At 43.1% G+C, this 18,269-nt stretch overlaps 7 non-coding genes across 7 annotated transcripts; all 7 read right to left on the reverse strand.

Moving 5' to 3' along the window:
• Positions 1–1,573: 1,573 nt before the first annotated feature.
• trnav-uac (transfer RNA valine (anticodon UAC)) lies at positions 1,574–1,646 on the reverse strand. The gene has a single exon. It is a non-coding gene; the product is annotated as a tRNA-Val (tRNA).
• Positions 1,647–3,907: 2,261 nt separating this feature from the next.
• trnav-uac (transfer RNA valine (anticodon UAC)) lies at positions 3,908–3,980 on the reverse strand. The gene has a single exon. It is a non-coding gene; the product is annotated as a tRNA-Val (tRNA).
• Positions 3,981–6,244: 2,264 nt separating this feature from the next.
• trnav-uac (transfer RNA valine (anticodon UAC)) lies at positions 6,245–6,317 on the reverse strand. The gene has a single exon. It is a non-coding gene; the product is annotated as a tRNA-Val (tRNA).
• Positions 6,318–8,581: 2,264 nt separating this feature from the next.
• trnav-uac (transfer RNA valine (anticodon UAC)) lies at positions 8,582–8,654 on the reverse strand. Its single transcript has one exon. It is a non-coding gene; the product is annotated as a tRNA-Val (tRNA).
• A 2,263-nt stretch (positions 8,655–10,917) lies between these two features.
• trnav-uac (transfer RNA valine (anticodon UAC)) lies at positions 10,918–10,990 on the reverse strand. Its single transcript has one exon. It is a non-coding gene; the product is annotated as a tRNA-Val (tRNA).
• Positions 10,991–13,254: 2,264 nt separating this feature from the next.
• Positions 13,255–13,327, reverse strand: trnav-uac (transfer RNA valine (anticodon UAC)). Its single transcript has one exon. It is a non-coding gene; the product is annotated as a tRNA-Val (tRNA).
• A 2,268-nt stretch (positions 13,328–15,595) lies between these two features.
• Positions 15,596–15,669, reverse strand: trnav-uac (transfer RNA valine (anticodon UAC)). The gene has a single exon. It is a non-coding gene; the product is annotated as a tRNA-Val (tRNA).
• Between the last annotated feature and the right edge of the window lie 2,600 nt (positions 15,670–18,269).

The following is an 18,269-nucleotide window of genomic DNA, read 5'->3' on the forward strand; positions in this document are numbered from 1 at the left end:
CTTCCAATAGTGGCGGCAAAACGAGCGCCCCTTTGTGATTTGAACCGCGGACTTCTCGGAAATTTAAACAACCACCGAAGTGAAAATCGGACCCCGAGAACGCTGGTTCAAACCTAGCCGAGTGAGGATCTAACCATTGATAAAAGAATTTGTGTGTGTGGCCATTCTTCATGATCAGAGCACCTGAGATCGAGACAGTGTCTTTGCCTTTTCGACCTGTCTTCTGAAGCGCCGCCCGGTCCCACTCCTACAGTTAATGAGCTGTTAGGACGTTAATGTATCCGGGCTGCAGGAGGCCGCCCCAGGCGCAGCAGAGGAGTCCCGGCATTAGTTCTGCGTGGAAACAGTATTTGCCCCTTCTCTCTTCCTCTTCTCCATATCCATGTGCTTTTATTTCTCTATTTCTACTCCCGTCTCAGTTTCCTGAATCATAACATGGTGCGGACATTTTTACAGACGCGCTTTTATATTACTTATTGAAAGGACACACAGTTGGAACGATTGAAACTCCAATTTGAATCCTGTCGCTGACCTTGTGTTTTCCTATTAATCTTTATTGTTCTGCTTCCACATTCTCAATGAGAAACTTCTCAGCCTCAATTTTTAAATAAAATATGACCGACCTCTTTAGTCCGCGACACGCGAGGGGAGATTCTCTAAATCAGCGCCAACTTTCCCCAAATCCTCCTTAAAGTCCCGCTATCTGTGTCCTATATGGGAAATATCATTGAGAATTACTTCACTCACTGTAACGCTGCCATTTGAAAGGTATAAGTCGCCTGTCAATGCGTATTTTATTTACACTGAACCAAGCATGCAAATTATTCCAATTTTCATATTTAATAAACTTGAATGGAGAAACGGCATTAAATTGCCTCCACCCACTTTCAATCCGTTGAGTTTTCGTGTGTTAGCGGAATGCGATAACCACGACACACCGGAAACACTCCAGCACTCGGATGCACTGAATCGACTCCATAGGAATAGGCCATTCAGCCCCTCGAGCCTGTTGCGCCATTCAATTAGATCAGGACTGGGCTGTATCAACACTTCATTTACCCGCTTTTTTTCCGTAACCCTTAATAACCTTATCCACAAAAATCTATCGACAGTAGCAGCAATCTTGAGCCTAAACGCACTCCTCTCCCGGGTCCAGACAGAAAAGTTTTCTTACTAACGGCCACCCTGCAGATTAATGAATTACATTTCTGAACTTCAGGGCATCAGAGATTCCAGGGATTAAAAGGGAACAAAAGATGAAATGAGCCTCACTGTGGGTCAGTTTTCGCTCACTCAAATGTATCTGATTAGTGAAGCTAAATAAAGATAAATTAAAGAATAAGAGGGAAGCCGCTTAGCCCTATTGACAAGAGAATAATCTCACCATACATCTCTTCCGTTCCCAGTTCTAACGATGGTTAATTAAGGTTTACTATGTATTTTTTTCCACATTACTGACTTCCCTCCTGATAATTTCCAGCATTTTCCGTTTCGATTTCAGGTTTACAGCAATTTTCTTTTCTCATTTGGAACAAACCCGCTGGCCTTTCATCCACAGCAAGTTTAAACATAATGCTCCCGCCCGGGCTCGAACCGGGGACCTTTCGCGTGTAAAGCGAACGTGATAACCACTACACTACGGGAACCGCTGTGCAAATACGGTCAACACAGGGGAACTGACCAGTGACCACCCTCTGTGCTGATTGGTTCACCTTAAACAGCATCACTCAATATAAAGGATGAGCTCACAAAATCAGCCGCAGTGCAGTCTGGTCAACGAATGCCCTCCTTTGTTTATCAACAGAGGAAGAACAGACATGAACGGGAGTCAAACGCCACAACATTTAATTAGAGGCACAAATACGAGTAGCACATACTTCCACATCATTTCACTAAAAAGTTATTTCACTTGATGTAAACGTTGACTGCATTGTATCTGAAAATGAGCACCGTGTGATGTTTTGTTCACTACTGATTCTATTCTCTGCGAGCAGTGACGCAGAGTTTTTCGTAGTGTAGCGGTTGTCACGTTCACGTCAGAAGCGACCAATACCCGGTTCGACTGCTGGCGGAAAAGTTACATTCGCCAGCAGTTTATGCTGTGCATTGACCAATCCTGTTAATTTTTAAAAAAGATGCCCCAGATTTCTGCTTTCATAAGCAATTAAGATTTTAAACGAGGTTCCTAAAATGCAATCTGCAAAATGAAATATGGTAAACAGTTCATTACTTACAAAGCGTAAAATGCGTTATTGAAGTGTGTTTCGCCTTTCTTTCATTCTGTAAATTATGGTAATCGGTTATTTAATGGTGATTGCAAAAGATTCAACTTCCAATAGTGGCGGCAAAACGAGCGCTCCTTTGTGATTTGAACCGCGGACTTCTCGGAAATTTAAACAACCACCGAAGTGAAAATCGGACCCCGAGAACGCTGGTTCAAACCTAGCCGAGTGAGGATCTAACCATTGATAAAAGAATTTGTGTGTGGCTATTCTTCATGATCAGAGCACCTGAGATCGAGACAGTGTCTTTGCCTTTTCGACCTGTCTTCTGAAGCGCCGCCCGGTCCCACTCCTGCAGTTAATGAGCTGTTAGGACGTTAATGTATCCGGGCTGCAGGAGGCCGCCCCAGGCGCAGTAGAGGAGTCCCGGCATTAGTTCTGCGTGGAAACAGTATTTGCCCCTTCTCTCTTCCTCTTCTCCATATCCATGTGCTTTTATTTCTCTATTTCTACTCCCGTCTCAGTTTCCTGAATCATAACATGGTGCGGACATTTTTACAGACGCGCTTTTATATTACTTATTGAAAGGACACACAGTTGGAACGATTGAAACTCCAATTTGAATCCTGTCGCTGACCTTGTGTTTTCCTATTAATCTTTATTGTTCTGCTTCCACATTCTCAGTGAGAAACTTCTCAGCCTCAATTTTTAAATAAAATATGACCGACCTCTTTAGTCCGCGACACGCGAGGGGAGATTCTCTAAATCAGCGCCAACTTTCCCCAAATCCTCCTTAAAGTCCCGCTATCTGTGTCCTATATGGGAAATATCATTGAGAATTACTTCACTCACTGTAACGCTGCCATTTGAAAGGTATAAGTCGCCTGTCAATGCGAATTTTATTTACACTGAACCAAGCATGCAAATTATTCCAATTTTCATATTTAATAAACTTGAATGGAGAAACGGCATTAAATTGCCTCCACCCACTTTCAAACCGTTGAGTTTTCGTGTGTTAGCGGAATGCGATAACCACTGCACACCGGAAACACTCCAGCACTCGGGTGCACTGCATCGACTCCATAGGAAGAGGCCATTCAGCCCCTCGAGCCTGTTGCGCCATTCAATTAGATCAGGACTGGGCTGTATCAACACTTCATTTACCCGCTTTTTTTCCGTAACCCTTAATAACCTTATCCACAAAAATCTATCGACAGTAGCAGCAATCTTGAGCCTAAACGCACTCCTCTCCCGGATCCAGACAGAAAAGTTTTCTTACTGACGGCCACCCTGCAGATTAATGAATTACATTTCTGAACTTCAGGTCATCAGAGATTCCAGGGATTAAAAGGGAACAAAAGATGAAATGAGCCTCACTGTGGGTCAGTTTTCGCTCACTCAAATGTATCTGATTAGTGAAGCTAAATAAAGATAAATTAAAGAATAAGAGGGAAGCCGCTTAGCCCTATTGACAAGAGAATAATCTCACCATACATCTCTTCCGTTCCCAGTTCTAACGATGGTTAATTGACCTCAAAGGTTCACTATGTATTTTTTCCACATTACTGACATGTCCTTCTGATAATTTCCAGCATTTTCCGTTTCGAATACAGATTTACAGCAATTTTCTTTTCTCATTTGGAACAAACCCGCTGGCCTTTCATCCACAGCAAGTTTAAACATAATGCTCCCGCCCGGGCTCGAACCGGGGACCTTTCACGTGTAAAGCGAACGTGATAAGCACTACACTACGGGAACCGCTGTGCAAATGCGGTCAACACAGGGGAACTGACCAGTGAACACCCTCTGTGCTGATTGGTTCACCTTAAACAGCATCACTCAATATAAAGGATGAGCTCACAAAATCAGCCGCAGTGCAGTCTGGTCAACGAATGCCCTCCTTTCTTTATCAACAGAGGAAGAACAGACATGAACGGGAGTCAAACGCCACAACATTTAATTACAGGCACCAATACGAGTAACACATACTTCCACATCATTTCACTAAAAAGTTATTTCACTTGATGTAAACGTTGACTGCATTGTATCTGAAAATGAGCACCGTGTGATATTTTGTTAACTACTGATTCTATTCTCTGCGAGCAGTGACGCAGAGTTTTTCGTAGTGTAGCGGTTGTCACGTTCACGTCAGAAGCGACAAATACCCGGTTCGACTGCTGGCGGAAAAGTTACATTCGCCAGCAGTTTATGCTGTGCATTGACCAATCCTGTTAATTTTTAAAAAAGATGCCCCAGATTTCTGCTTTCATAAGCAATTAAGATTTTAAACGAGGTTCCTAAAATGCAATCTGCAAAATGAAATATGATAAACAGTTCATTACTTACAAAGCGTAAAATGCGTTATTGAAGTGTGTTTCGCCTTTCTTTCATTCTGTAAATTATGGTAATCGGTTATTTAATGGTGATTGCAAAAGATTCAACTTCCAATAGTGGCGGCAAAACGAGCGCTCCTTTGTGATTTGAACCGCGGACTTCTCGGAAATTTAAACAACCACCGAAGTGAAAATCGGACCCCGAGAACGCTGGTTCAAACCTAGCCGAGTGAGGATCTAACCATTGATAAAAGAATTTGTGTGTGTGGCTATTCTTCATGATCAGAGCACCTGAGATCGAGACAGTGTCTTTGCCTTTCCGACCTGTCTTCTGAAGCGCCGCCCGGTCCCACTCCTACAGTTAATGAGCTGTTAGGACGTTAATGTATCCGGGCTGCAGGAGGCCGCCCCAGGCGCAGCAGAGGAGTCCCGGCATTAGTTCTGCGTGGAAACAGTATTTGCCCCTTCTCTCTTCCCCTTCACCATATCCATGTGCTTTTATTTCTCTATTTCTACTCCCGTCTCAGTTTCCTGAATCATAACATGGTGCGGACATTTTTACAGACGCGCTTTTATATTACTTATTGAAAGGACACACAGTTGGAACGATTGAAACTCCAATTTGAATCCTGTCGCTGACCTTGTATTTTCCTATTAATCTTTATTGTTCTGCTTCCACATTCTCAATGAGAAACTTCTCAGCCTCAATTTTTAAATAAAATATGACCGACCTCTTTAGTCCGCGACACGCGAGGGGAGATTCTCTAAATCAGCGCCAACTTTCCCCAAATCCTCCTTAAAGTCCCGCTATCTGTGTCCTATATGGGAAATATCATTGAGAATTACTTCACTCACTGTAACGCTGCCATTTGAAAGGTATAAGTCGCCTGTCAATGCGTATTTTATTTACACTGAACCAAGCATGCAAATTATTCCAATTTTCATATTTAATAAACTTGAATAGAGAAACGGCATTAAATTGCCTCCACCCACTTTCAAACCGTTGAGTTTTCGTGTGTTAGCGGAATGCGATAACCACTACACACCGGAAACACTCCAACACTCGGGTGCACTGCATCGACTCCATAGGAATAGGCCATTCAGCCCCTCGAGCCTGTTGCGCCATTCAATTAGATCAGGACTGGGCTGTATCAACACTTCATTTACCCGCTTTTTTTCCGTAACCCTTAATAACCTTATCCACAAAAATCTATCGACAGTCGCAGCAATCTTGAGCCTAAACGCACTCCTCTCCCGGATCCAGACAGAAAAGTTTTCTTACTGACGGCCACCCTGCAGATTAATGAATTACATTTCTGAACTTCAGGGCATCAGAGATTCCAGGGATTAAAAGGGAACAAAAGATGAAATGAGCCTCACTGTGGGTCAGTTTTCGCTCACTCAAATGTATCTGATTAGTGAAGCGAAATAAAGAAAAATTAAAGAATAAGAGGGAAGCCGCTTAGCCCTATTGACAAGAGAATAATCTCACCGTACATCTCTTCCGTTCCCAGTTCTAACGATGGTTAATTGACCTGAAAGGTTCACTATGTATTTTTTTCCACATTACTGACTGACCTCCTGATAATTTCCAGCATTTTCCGTTTCGATTTCAGATTTACAGCAATTTTCTTTTCTCATTTGGAACAAAACCCGCTGGCCTTTCATCCACAGCAAGTTTAAACATAATGCTCCCGCCCGGGCTCGAACCGGGGACCTTTCGCGTGTAAAGCGAACGTGATAACCACTACACTACGGGAACCGCTGTGCAAATACGGTCAACACAGGGGAACTGACCAGTGACCACCATCTGTGCTGATTGGTTCACCTTAAACAGCATCACTCAATATAAAGGATTAGCTCACAAAATCAGCCGCAGTGCAGTCTGGTCAACGAATGCCCTCCTTTCTTTATCAACAGAGGAAGAACAGACATGAACGGGAGTCAAACGCCACAACATTTAATTAGAGGCACAAATACGAGTAACACATACTTCCACATCATTTCACTAAAAAGTTATTTCACTTGATGTAAACGTTGACTGCATTGTATCTGAAAATGAGCACCGTGTGATGTTCTGTTCACTACTGATTCTATTCTCTGCGAGCAGTGACGCAGAGTTTTTCGTAGTGTAGCGGTTGTCACGTTCACGTCAGAAGCGACAAATACCCGGTTCGACTGCTGGCGGAAAAGTTACATTCGCCAGCAGTTTATGCTGTGCATTGACCAATCCTGTTAATTTTTTAAAAAGATGCCCCAGATTTCTGCTTTCATAAGCAATTAAGATTTTAAACGAGGTTCCTTAAATGCAATCTGCAAAATGAAATATGGTAAACAGTTCATTACTTACAAAGCGTAAAATGCGTTATTGAAGTGTGTTTCGCCTTTCTTTCATTCTGTAAATTATGGTAATCGGTTATTTAATGGTGATTGCAAAAGATTCAACTTCCAATAGTGGCGGCAAAACGAGCGCTCCTTTGTGATTTGTACCGCGGACTTCTCGGAAATTTTAACAGCCACCGAAGTGAAAATCGGACCCCGAGAACGCTGGTTCAAACCTAGCCGAGTGAGGATCTAACCATTGATAAAAGAATTTGTGTGTGTGGCTATTCTTCATGATCAGAGCACCTGAGATCGAGACAGTGTCTTTGCCTTTTCGACCTGTCTTCTGAAGCGCCGCCCGGTCCCACTCCTACAGTTAATGAGCTGTTAGGACGTTAATGTATCCGGGCTGCAGGAGGCCGCCCCAGGCGCAGCAGAGGAGTCCCGGCATTAGTTCTGCGTGGAAACAGTATTTTCCCCTTCTCTCTTCCTCTTCTCCATATCCATGTGCTTTTATTTCTCCATTTCTACTCCCGTCTCAGTTTCCTGAATCATAACATGGTGCGGACATTTTTACAGACGCGCTTGTATATTACTTATTGAAAGGACACACAGCTGGAACGATTGAAACTCCAATTTGAATCCTGTCGCTGACCTTGTGTTTTCCTATTAATCTTTATTGTTCTGCTTCCACATTCTCAATGAGAAACTTCTCAGCCTCAATTTTTAAATAAAATATGACCGACCTCTTTAGTCCGAGACACGCGAGGGGAGATTCTCTAAATCAGCGCCAACTTTCCCCAAATCCTCCTTAAAGTCCCGCTATCTGTGTCCTATATGGGAAATATCATTGAGAATGACTTCACTCACTGTAACGCTGCCATTTGAAAGGTATAAGTCGCCTGTCAATGCGTATTTTATTTACACTGAACCAAGCATGCAAATTATTCCAATTTTCATGTTTAATAAACTTGAATGGAGAAACGGCATTAAATTGCCTCCACCCACTTTCAAACCGTTGAGTTTTCGTGTGTTAGCGGAATGCGATAACCACTACACACCGGAAACACTCCAGCACTCGGGTGCACTGCATCGACTCCATAGGAGGAGGCCATTCAGCCCCTCGAGCCTGTTGCGCCATTCAATTAGATCAGGACTGGGCTGTATCAACACTTCATATACCCGCTTTTTTTCCGTAACCCTTAATAACCTTATCCACAAAAATCTATCGACAGTAGCAGCAATCTTGAGCCTAAACGCGCTCCTCTCCCGGATCCAGACAGAAAAGTTTTCTTACTGACGGCCACCCTGCAGATTAATGAATTACATTTCTGAACTTCAGGGCATCAGAGATTCCAGGGATTAAAAGGGAACAAAAGATGAAATGAGCCTCACTGTGGGTCAGTTTTCGCTCACTCAAATGTATCTGATTAGTGAAGCGAAATAAAGAAAAATTAAAGAATAAGAGGGAAGCCGCTTAGCCCTATTGACAAGAGAATAATCTCACCGTACATCTCTTCCGTTCCCAGTTCTAACGATGGTTAATTGACCTGAAAGGTTCACTATGTATTTTTTTCCACATTACTGACTGACCTCCTGATAATTTCCAGCATTTTCCGTTTCGATTTCAGATTTACAGCAATTTTCTTTTCTCATTTGGAACAAAACCCGCTGGCCTTTCATCCACAGCAAGTTTAAACATAATGCTCCCGCCCGGGCTCGAACCGGGGACCTTTCGCGTGTAAAGCGAACGTGATAACCACTACACTACGGGAACCGCTGTGCAAATATGGTCAACACAGGGGAACTGACCAGTGACCACCATCTGTGCTGATTGGTTCACCTTAAACAGCATCACTCAATATAAAGGATGAGCTCACAAAATCAGCCGCAGTGCAGTCTGGTCAACGAATGCCCTCCTTTCTTTATCAACAGAGGAAGAACAGACATGAACGGGAGTCAAACGCCACAACATTTAATTAGAGGCACAAATACGAGTAACACATACTTCCACATCATTTCACTAAAAAGTTATTTCACTTGATGTAAACGTTGACTGCATTGTATCTGAAAATGAGCACCGTGTGATGTTTTGTTCACTACTGATTCTATTCTCTGCGAGCAGTGACGCAGAGTTTTTCGTAGTGTAGCGGTTGTCACGTTCACGTCAGAAGCGACAAATACCCGGTTCGACTGCTGGCGGAAAAGTTACATTCGCCAGCAGTTTATGCTGTGCATTGACCAATCCTGTTAATTTTTTAAAAAGATGCCCCAGATTTCTGCTTTCATAAGCAATTAAGATTTTAAACGAGGTTCCTAAAATGCAATCTGCAAAATGAAATATGGTAAACAGTTCATTACTTACAAAGCGTAAAATGCGTTATTGAAGTGTGTTTCGCCTTTCTTTCATTCTGTAAATTATGGTAATCGGTTATTTAATGGTGATTGCAAAAGATTCAACTTCCAATAGTGGCGGCAAAACGAGCGCTCCTTTGTGATTTGAACCGCGGACTTCTCGGAAATTTAAACAGCCACCGAAGTGAAAATCGGACCCCGAGAACGCTGGTTCAAACCTAGCCGAGTGAGGATCTAACCATTGATAAAATAATTTGTGTGTGTGGCTATTCTTCATGATCAGAGCACCTGAGATCGAGACAGTGTCTTTGCCTTTTCGACCTGTCTTCTGAAGCGCCGCCCGATCCCACTCCTACAGTTAATGAGCTGTTAGGACGTTAATGTATCCGGGCTGCAGGAGGCCGCCCCAGGCGCAGCAGAGGAGTCCCGGCATTAGTTCTGCGTGGAAACAGTATTTGCCCCTTCTCTCTTCCTCTTCTCCATATCCATGTGCTTTTATTTCTCCATTTCTACTCCCGTCTCAGTTTCCTGAATCATAACATGGTGCGGACATTTTTACAGACGCGCTTTTATATTACTTATTGAAAAGACACACAGTTGGAACGATTGAAACTCCAATTTGAATCCTGTCACTGACCTTGTGTTTTCCTATTAATCTTTATTGTTCTGCTTCCACATTCTCAATGAGAAACTTCTCAGCCTCAATTTTTAAATAAAATATGACCGACCTCTTTAGTCCGCGACACGCGAGGGGAGATTCTCTAAATCAGCGCCAACTTTCCCCAAATCCTCCTTAAAGTCCCGCTATCTGTGTCCTATATGGGAAATATCATTGAGAATTACTTCACTCACTGTAACGCTGCCATTTGAAAGGTATAAGTCGCCTGTCAATGCGAATTTTATTTACACTGAACCAAGCATGCAAATTATTCCAATTTTCATATTTAATAAACTTGAATGGAGAAACGGCATTAAATTGCCTCCACCCACTTTCAAACCGTTGAGTTTTCGTGTGTTAGCGGAATGCGATAACCACTGCACACCGGAAACACTCCAGCACTCGGGTGCACTGCATCGACTCCATAGGAAGAGGCCATTCAGCCCCTCGAGCCTGTTGCGCCATTCAATTAGATCAGGACTGGGCTGTATCAACACTTCATTTACCCGCTTTTTTTCCGTAACCCTTAATAACCTTATCCACAAAAATCTATCGACAGTAGCAGCAATCTTGAGCCTAAACGCACTCCTCTCCCGGATCCAGACAGAAAAGTTTTCTTACTGACGGCCACCCTGCAGATTAATGAATTACATTTCTGAACTTCAGGTCATCAGAGATTCCAGGGATTAAAAGGGAACAAAAGATGAAATGAGCCTCACTGTGGGTCAGTTTTCGCTCACTCAAATGTATCTGATTAGTGAAGCTAAATAAAGATAAATTAAAGAATAAGAGGGAAGCCGCTTAGCCCTATTGACAAGAGAATAATCTCACCATACATCTCTTCCGTTCCCAGTTCTAACGATGGTTAATTGACCTCAAAGGTTCACTATGTATTTTTTCCACATTACTGACATGTCCTTCTGATAATTTCCAGCATTTTCCGTTTCGAATACAGATTTACAGCAATTTTCTTTTCTCATTTGGAACAAACCCGCTGGCCTTTCATCCACAGCAAGTTTAAACATAATGCTCCCGCCCGGGCTCGAACCGGGGACCTTTCACGTGTAAAGCGAACGTGATAAGCACTACACTACGGGAACCGCTGTGCAAATGCGGTCAACACAGGGGAACTGACCAGTGAACACCCTCTGTGCTGATTGGTTCACCTTAAACAGCATCACTCAATATAAAGGATGAGCTCACAAAATCAGCCGCAGTGCAGTCTGGTCAACGAATGCCCTCCTTTCTTTATCAACAGAGGAAGAACAGACATGAACGGGAGTCAAACGCCACAACATTTAATTACAGGCACCAATACGAGTAACACATACTTCCACATCATTTCACTAAAAAGTTATTTCACTTGATGTAAACGTTGACTGCATTGTATCTGAAAATGAGCACCGTGTTATATTTTGTTAACTACTGATTCTATTCTCTGCGAGCAGTGACGCAGAGTTTTTCGTAGTGTAGCGGTTGTCACGTTCACGTCAGAAGCGACAAATACCCGGTTCGACTGCTGGCGGAAAAGTTACATTCGCCAGCAGTTTATGCTGTGCATTGACCAATCCTGTTAATTTTTAAAAAAGATGCCCCAGATTTCTGCTTTCATAAGCAATTAAGATTTTAAACGAGGTTCCTAAAATGCAATCTGCAAAATGAAATATGATAAACAGTTCATTACTTACAAAGCGTAAAATGCGTTATTGAAGTGTGTTTCGCCTTTCTTTCATTCTGTAAATTATGGTAATCGGTTATTTAATGGTGATTGCAAAAGATTCAACTTCCAATAGTGGCGGCAAAACGAGCGCTCCTTTGTGATTTGAACCGCGGACTTCTCGGAAATTTAAACAACCACCGAAGTGAAAATCGGACCCCGAGAACGCTGGTTCAAACCTAGCCGAGTGAGGATCTAACCATTGATAAAAGAATTTGTGTGTGTGGCTATTCTTCATGATCAGAGCACCTGAGATCGAGACAGTGTCTTTGCCTTTCCGACCTGTCTTCTGAAGCGCCGCCCGGTCCCACTCCTACAGTTAATGAGCTGTTAGGACGTTAATGTATCCGGGCTGCAGGAGGCCGCCCCAGGCGCAGCAGAGGAGTCCCGGCATTAGTTCTGCGTGGAAACAGTATTTGCCCCTTCTCTCTTCCCCTTCACCATATCCATGTGCTTTTATTTCTCTATTTCTACTCCCGTCTCAGTTTCCTGAATCATAACATGGTGCGGACATTTTTACAGACGCGCTTTTATATTACTTATTGAAAGGACACACAGTTGGAACGATTGAAACTCCAATTTGAATCCTGTCGCTGACCTTGTATTTTCCTATTAATCTTTATTGTTCTGCTTCCACATTCTCAATGAGAAACTTCTCAGCCTCAATTTTTAAATAAAATATGACCGACCTCTTTAGTCCGCGACACGCGAGGGGAGATTCTCTAAATCAGCGCCAACTTTCCCCAAATCCTCCTTAAAGTCCCGCTATCTGTGTCCTATATGGGAAATATCATTGAGAATTACTTCACTCACTGTAACGCTGCCATTTGAAAGGTATAAGTCGCCTGTCAATGCGTATTTTATTTACACTGAACCAAGCATGCAAATTATTCCAATTTTCATATTTAATAAACTTGAATAGAGAAACGGCATTAAATTGCCTCCACCCACTTTCAAACCGTTGAGTTTTCGTGTGTTAGCGGAATGCGATAACCACTACACACCGGAAACACTCCAACACTCGGGTGCACTGCATCGACTCCATAGGAATAGGCCATTCAGCCCCTCGAGCCTGTTGCGCCATTCAATTAGATCAGGACTGGGCTGTATCAACACTTCATTTACCCGCTTTTTTTCCGTAACCCTTAATAACCTTATCCACAAAAATCTATCGACAGTCGCAGCAATCTTGAGCCTAAACGCACTCCTCTCCCGGATCCAGACAGAAAAGTTTTCTTACTGACGGCCACCCTGCAGATTAATGAATTACATTTCTGAACTTCAGGGCATCAGAGATTCCAGGGATTAAAAGGGAACAAAAGATGAAATGAGCCTCACTGTGGGTCAGTTTTCGCTCACTCAAATGTATCTGATTAGTGAAGCGAAATAAAGAAAAATTAAAGAATAAGAGGGAAGCCGCTTAGCCCTATTGACAAGAGAATAATCTCACCGTACATCTCTTCCGTTCCCAGTTCTAACGATGGTTAATTGACCTGAAAGGTTCACTATGTATTTTTTTCCACATTACTGACTGACCTCCTGATAATTTCCAGCATTTTCCGTTTCGATTTCAGATTTACAGCAATTTTCTTTTCTCATTTGGAACAAAACCCGCTGGCCTTTCATCCACAGCAAGTTTAAACATAATGCTCCCGCCCGGGCTCGAACCGGGGACCTTTCGCGTGTAAAGCGAACGTGATAACCACTACACTACGGGAACCGCTGGGCAAATACGGTCAACACAGGGGAACTGACCAGTGACCACCATCTGTGCTGATTGGTTCACCTTAAACAGCATCACTCAATATAAAGGATGAGCTCACAAAATCAGCCGCAGTGCAGTCTGGTCAACGAATGCCCTCCTTTCTTTATCAACAGAGGAAGAACAGACATGAACGGGAGTCAAACGCCACAACATTTAATTAGAGGGACAAATACGAGTAACACATACTTCCACATCATTTCACTAAAAAGTTATTTCACTTGATGTAAACGTTGACTGCATTGTATCTGAAAATGAGCACCGTGTGATGTTTTTTTCACTACTGATTCTATTCTCTGCGAGCAGTGACGCAGAGTTTTTCGTGGTGTAGCGGTTGTCACGTTCACGTCAGAAGCGACAAATACCCGGTTCGACTGCTGGCGGAAAAGTTACATTCGCCAGCAGTTTATGCTGTGCATTGACCAATCCTGTTAATTTTTAAAATAGATGCCCCAGATTTCTGCTTTCAGAAGCAATTAAGATTTTAAACGAGGTTCCTAAAATACAATGTGCAAAATGAAATATGGTAAACAGTTCATTACTTACAAAGGGTAAAATGCGTTATTGAAGTGTGTTTCGCCTTTCTTTCATTCTGTAAATTATGGTAATCGGTTATTTAATGGTGATTGCAAAAGATTCAACTTCCAATAGTGGCGGCAAAACGAGCGCTCCTTTGTGATTTGAACCGCGGACTTCTTGGAAATTTAAACAACCACCGAAGTGAAAATCGGACCCCGAGAACGTTGGTTCAAACCTAGCCGAGTGAGGATCTAACCATTGATAAAATAATTTGTGTGTGTGGATATTCTTCATGATCAGAGCATTGAGACGAGAAAGTGTCTTTGCCTTTTCGACCTGTCTTCTGAAGCGCCGCCCGGTCCCACTCCTACAGTTAATGAGCTGTTAGGACGTTAATGTATCCGGGCTGCAGGAGGCCGCCCCAGGCGCAGCAGAGGAGTCCCGGCATTCGTTCTGCGTGGAAACAGTATTTCCCCTTCTCTCTTCCTCTTCTCTATATCCATGTGCTTTTATTTCTCTATTTCTACTCCCGTCTCAGTTTCCTGAATCATAACATGGTGCGGACATTTTTACAGACGCGCTTTTATATTACTTATTGAAAGGACACACAGTTGGAACGATTGAAACTGCAATTTGAATCCTGTCGCTGACCTTGTGGTTTCGTATTAATCTTTATTGTTCTGCTTCCACATTCTCAATAAGAAACTTCTCAGTCTCAATTTTTAAATAAAATATGACCGACCTCTTTAGTCAGCGACACGCGTGGGGAGATTCCCTAAATGAGCGCCAACTTTCCCCAAATCCTCCTTAAAGTCCCGCTATCTGTGTCCTATATGGGAAATATCATTGAGAATTACTTCACTCACTGTAACGCTGCCATTTGAAAGGTATAAGTCGCCTGTCAATGCGCATTTTATTTATACTGAACCAAGCATGCAAATTATTCCAGTTTTCATATTTACTAAACTTGAATGGAGAAAAGGAATTAAATTGCCTCCACCCACTTTCGAACCATTGATTTTTCGTGTGTTAGCGGAATGCGATAACCATTGCACACCACGGAAACACTCCAGCTCTCGGGTGCACTGCATCGACTCCATAAGAACAAGAGGAGGCCATTCAGCCCCTCGAGCCTGTTGCGCCATTCAATTAGATCAGGACTGGGCTGTATCATCACTTCATTTACCCGCTTTATTTCCGTAACCCTTAATAGCCTTAGCCACAAAAATCTATCGACAGTAGCAGCAATCTTGAGCCTAAACGCGCTCCTCTCCCGGATCCAGACTGAAAAGGTTTCTTACTGACGGCCACCCTGCAGATTAATGAATTACATTTCTGAACTTCAGGGCATCAGAGACTCCAGGGATTAAAAGGGAACAAAAGATGAAATGGGCCTCACTGTGGGTCGGTTTTCGCTCACTCAAATATATCTGATTAGTGAAGTGAAATAAAGCAAAATTAAAGAGTAAGTGAGAAGTCGCTCAGCCCTATTGACAGGAGAATAATCTCTCCATACTTCTCTTCCGTTCCCAGTTCTAAGGATGGTTAATTGACCTGAAAGTTTCACTCTATCTTTATCCACAGATGCTGCCTGTCCTCTTGACAATTTCCAGCACTTTCCATTTCTCTTTCAGATTTACAGCAATTTTCTTTTGTCATTCGGAACAAGCCCGACTGGCTGTTCATCCACAGCAAGTTTAAACATAATGTCCCCGCCCGGGCTCGAACCGGGGACTATTTCGCGTGTAAAGCGAACGTGATAACCACTACACTACGGGAACCGCTGCCCACAGGCCTTCCACACAGGGGAACTGACCAGTGAACTCCCTCTGTGCTGATTGGTTCACCTTAAACAGCATCACTCAATATAAAGGATGAGCTCACAAAATCAGCCGCAGTGCAGTCTGGTCAACGAATGCCCTCCTTTCTTTATCAACAGAGGAAGAACAGACATGAAAGGGAGTCAGACGCCACAACATTTAATTAGACGCACAAATACGAGAACCACATACTTCCACATCATTTCAGAAAAAATTATTTCACTTGATGTAAACGTTGACTGCATTGTATCTGAAAATGAGCACCGTGTGATATTCTGTTCACTATTGATTCTATTCTCTGCGAGCAGTGGCGCAGAGTTTTTCGTAGTCTAGCGGTTCTCATGTTCACGTCAGAAGAGACTGAAATGGACGGGGTTGTTGCGGTGGGTGAAATGTGGTGACGATCTATGATTATTATAGTGAGGGAGGGACACTGTCGGTATCTGTGCTGAGTGTGAGTCTGTGCAGAATTGTACGGAGAAAATATACGGGTTCTTCGAGATTTTTTACTTTATTGAATTTTAACCAAAAGATCAGTTGTTTCTTTCAATTTTAATGGGGAACGTTTTCAAAATATTTCAGCCCGGTTTCAAACTGGGGAATTTTCGCGTGTTATGCGACGTGATAACCACTACACTACGGAAACTCTGCCATTGTTTGGGCCAAGAACATAACAGAAGAGAACTACGATCTGCAAACGCAGGTCCGGGATTAACTTTTGCATTAATACACTTTATTATCTGAATTTGACAAAGCTCAATAAACTCTGTAAAAAGATGAATAATTCTTCAAATTGATGAATCAACTTTCTGTTTCAGACTGAAGGAAATCCTAACCTGGTCACCGAGTGACAGGCAAAACTTTTATAAGTGTTTGTCTTTTGCTTGTGATGAATTATCACCAGTTCTCATTTTACAGCCGGCATGTGAGGAGTTGGTTAAAAATGTTCAGTGTTTATCACACCGGGAATCTGGTGCAGCCGTTGTTCAGTTTAACAGGAACCGACAATTGTCACCGCTTTTACACAGGGGAAGAAAATGACCCCTGGAGGTTCACCTGGAGCAAGTTCCAAGATAATTCATCCCGCCCTGGAACGGAACGGAGGGCATTTCGCGTGTAAGGCGAGCGTGATAATTGCTGCAGTCCCGAAACCTCTGCTCAGTTTGTCAGCCGCGAGTCAGAAGGATGTGTTAAGGAAGAAGATGACCCGCTGACTCACCTCTCTCTGCACTGATTGAGATTGTGTCGCTTCTCCGTCAAGCAACATCACTTCTGTCCCACACTGAAGGCTCTCAATCCTTCTCCTCCGCTCGCTTTCTATTCAAGTAATTGGACAATGAATCAGTAATAAGGTTCCCTCGGGCTTTTGCTGGTGGATTTACTGATAAACCGGGGAATTGAGAGGAAACTGGAGCACAGGCAGGGTCCTTGCGACAGACCAGTCCGGCTAGCCCCATCAGGGCAGAGAAAACAACGGAGGATTTTACACACGTGTTGTGTTCTGTAACTTTTTATAAACATTTCAGTGGATTTCACTCTGTGTCCAACACTGTGAGGTCTTCCCTGGTGTGTCAGCTTCCGGTGTTTATAAACACTTCAGATTTCCTGATAATGTTGTTGAATCACATTTTTTGAAAGAGCCATTGACCGAGAGGTGCCGGGGGATTTAGAGCTGGGGATCGCCTGTGAAACCAGCCCAATAATTTGAAACACAAACCGCCCCTGAGATTAAGAGTCTCAGGCTCTCCCGACTGAGCTAGCCGGGCCGGTCTGACCCCGCGCACTGCTTGTGTTACAAACCATGAACCAGTTTCCCCTCAAATCCCAGGTTTACCAGTAAATCGGCCAACAAAAGCCCGAGAGAACCTTATTACTGATACTTTATCCAATCACTTTAATACGTGTTCCCCTTATTTACTTTATTAAAACTCTTCATGATATTGAACACGTCGACAAAATCTCCCCTTATCTTCTCTGCTCTGAGGAGAACAACCTTTTCTTCTCCACTACTCCACGGAACTGAAGTCTCGCATCCGTCCTAAAGCGGAGTGCCCGAATTACACACAATAATCTAAAGGTTTGGTATAACTTCCTTCCTTTTGCCCTCTATGCCTCTGTCTGTAAAGACCAGGATCCCGTTTGCTTTTCTAACACAAGACAAAATGCTGCGGATGCTGGAAGTTTGAAATAAAAACAGAATTTGCTGAAAATACTCAGCAGCTGTGAATGGTAGGTGAGTTGGAAAAAAGCGAATTGGCCTCAAAAATGCTGTATAAGGGTTTCATGGTGCAATGGTGAGCACTCTGGACTTTGAATCCAGCGATCTGAGTCTCGGTGGAACCAGGTTTCTTCTTGTCCCAGCTGGGGACAAATAAAATAAATTTTGATAGCAGCTGTGTGATTGGCTGCTCAGCAGCAGGGAAGTGTAGATGCTGAAGGTGTGGATGAGAAAAGGCCGGGCCAAAATGGAATGGTGGAGTTAAAATTGTCCAGTTCTTCCAATATTGCTGTTGGACAGGGTTTACAAGTAGCCTTGAGAGGGCAGTGATGTATCACCATTG

The sequence above is a fragment of the Somniosus microcephalus genome, unplaced genomic scaffold (assembly GCF_052327205.1).
Source record: "Somniosus microcephalus isolate GS21.2 unplaced genomic scaffold, FLI_Smic_1.0 scaffold82, whole genome shotgun sequence".
Taxonomy (NCBI): Eukaryota; Metazoa; Chordata; class Chondrichthyes; order Squaliformes; family Somniosidae; genus Somniosus; species Somniosus microcephalus.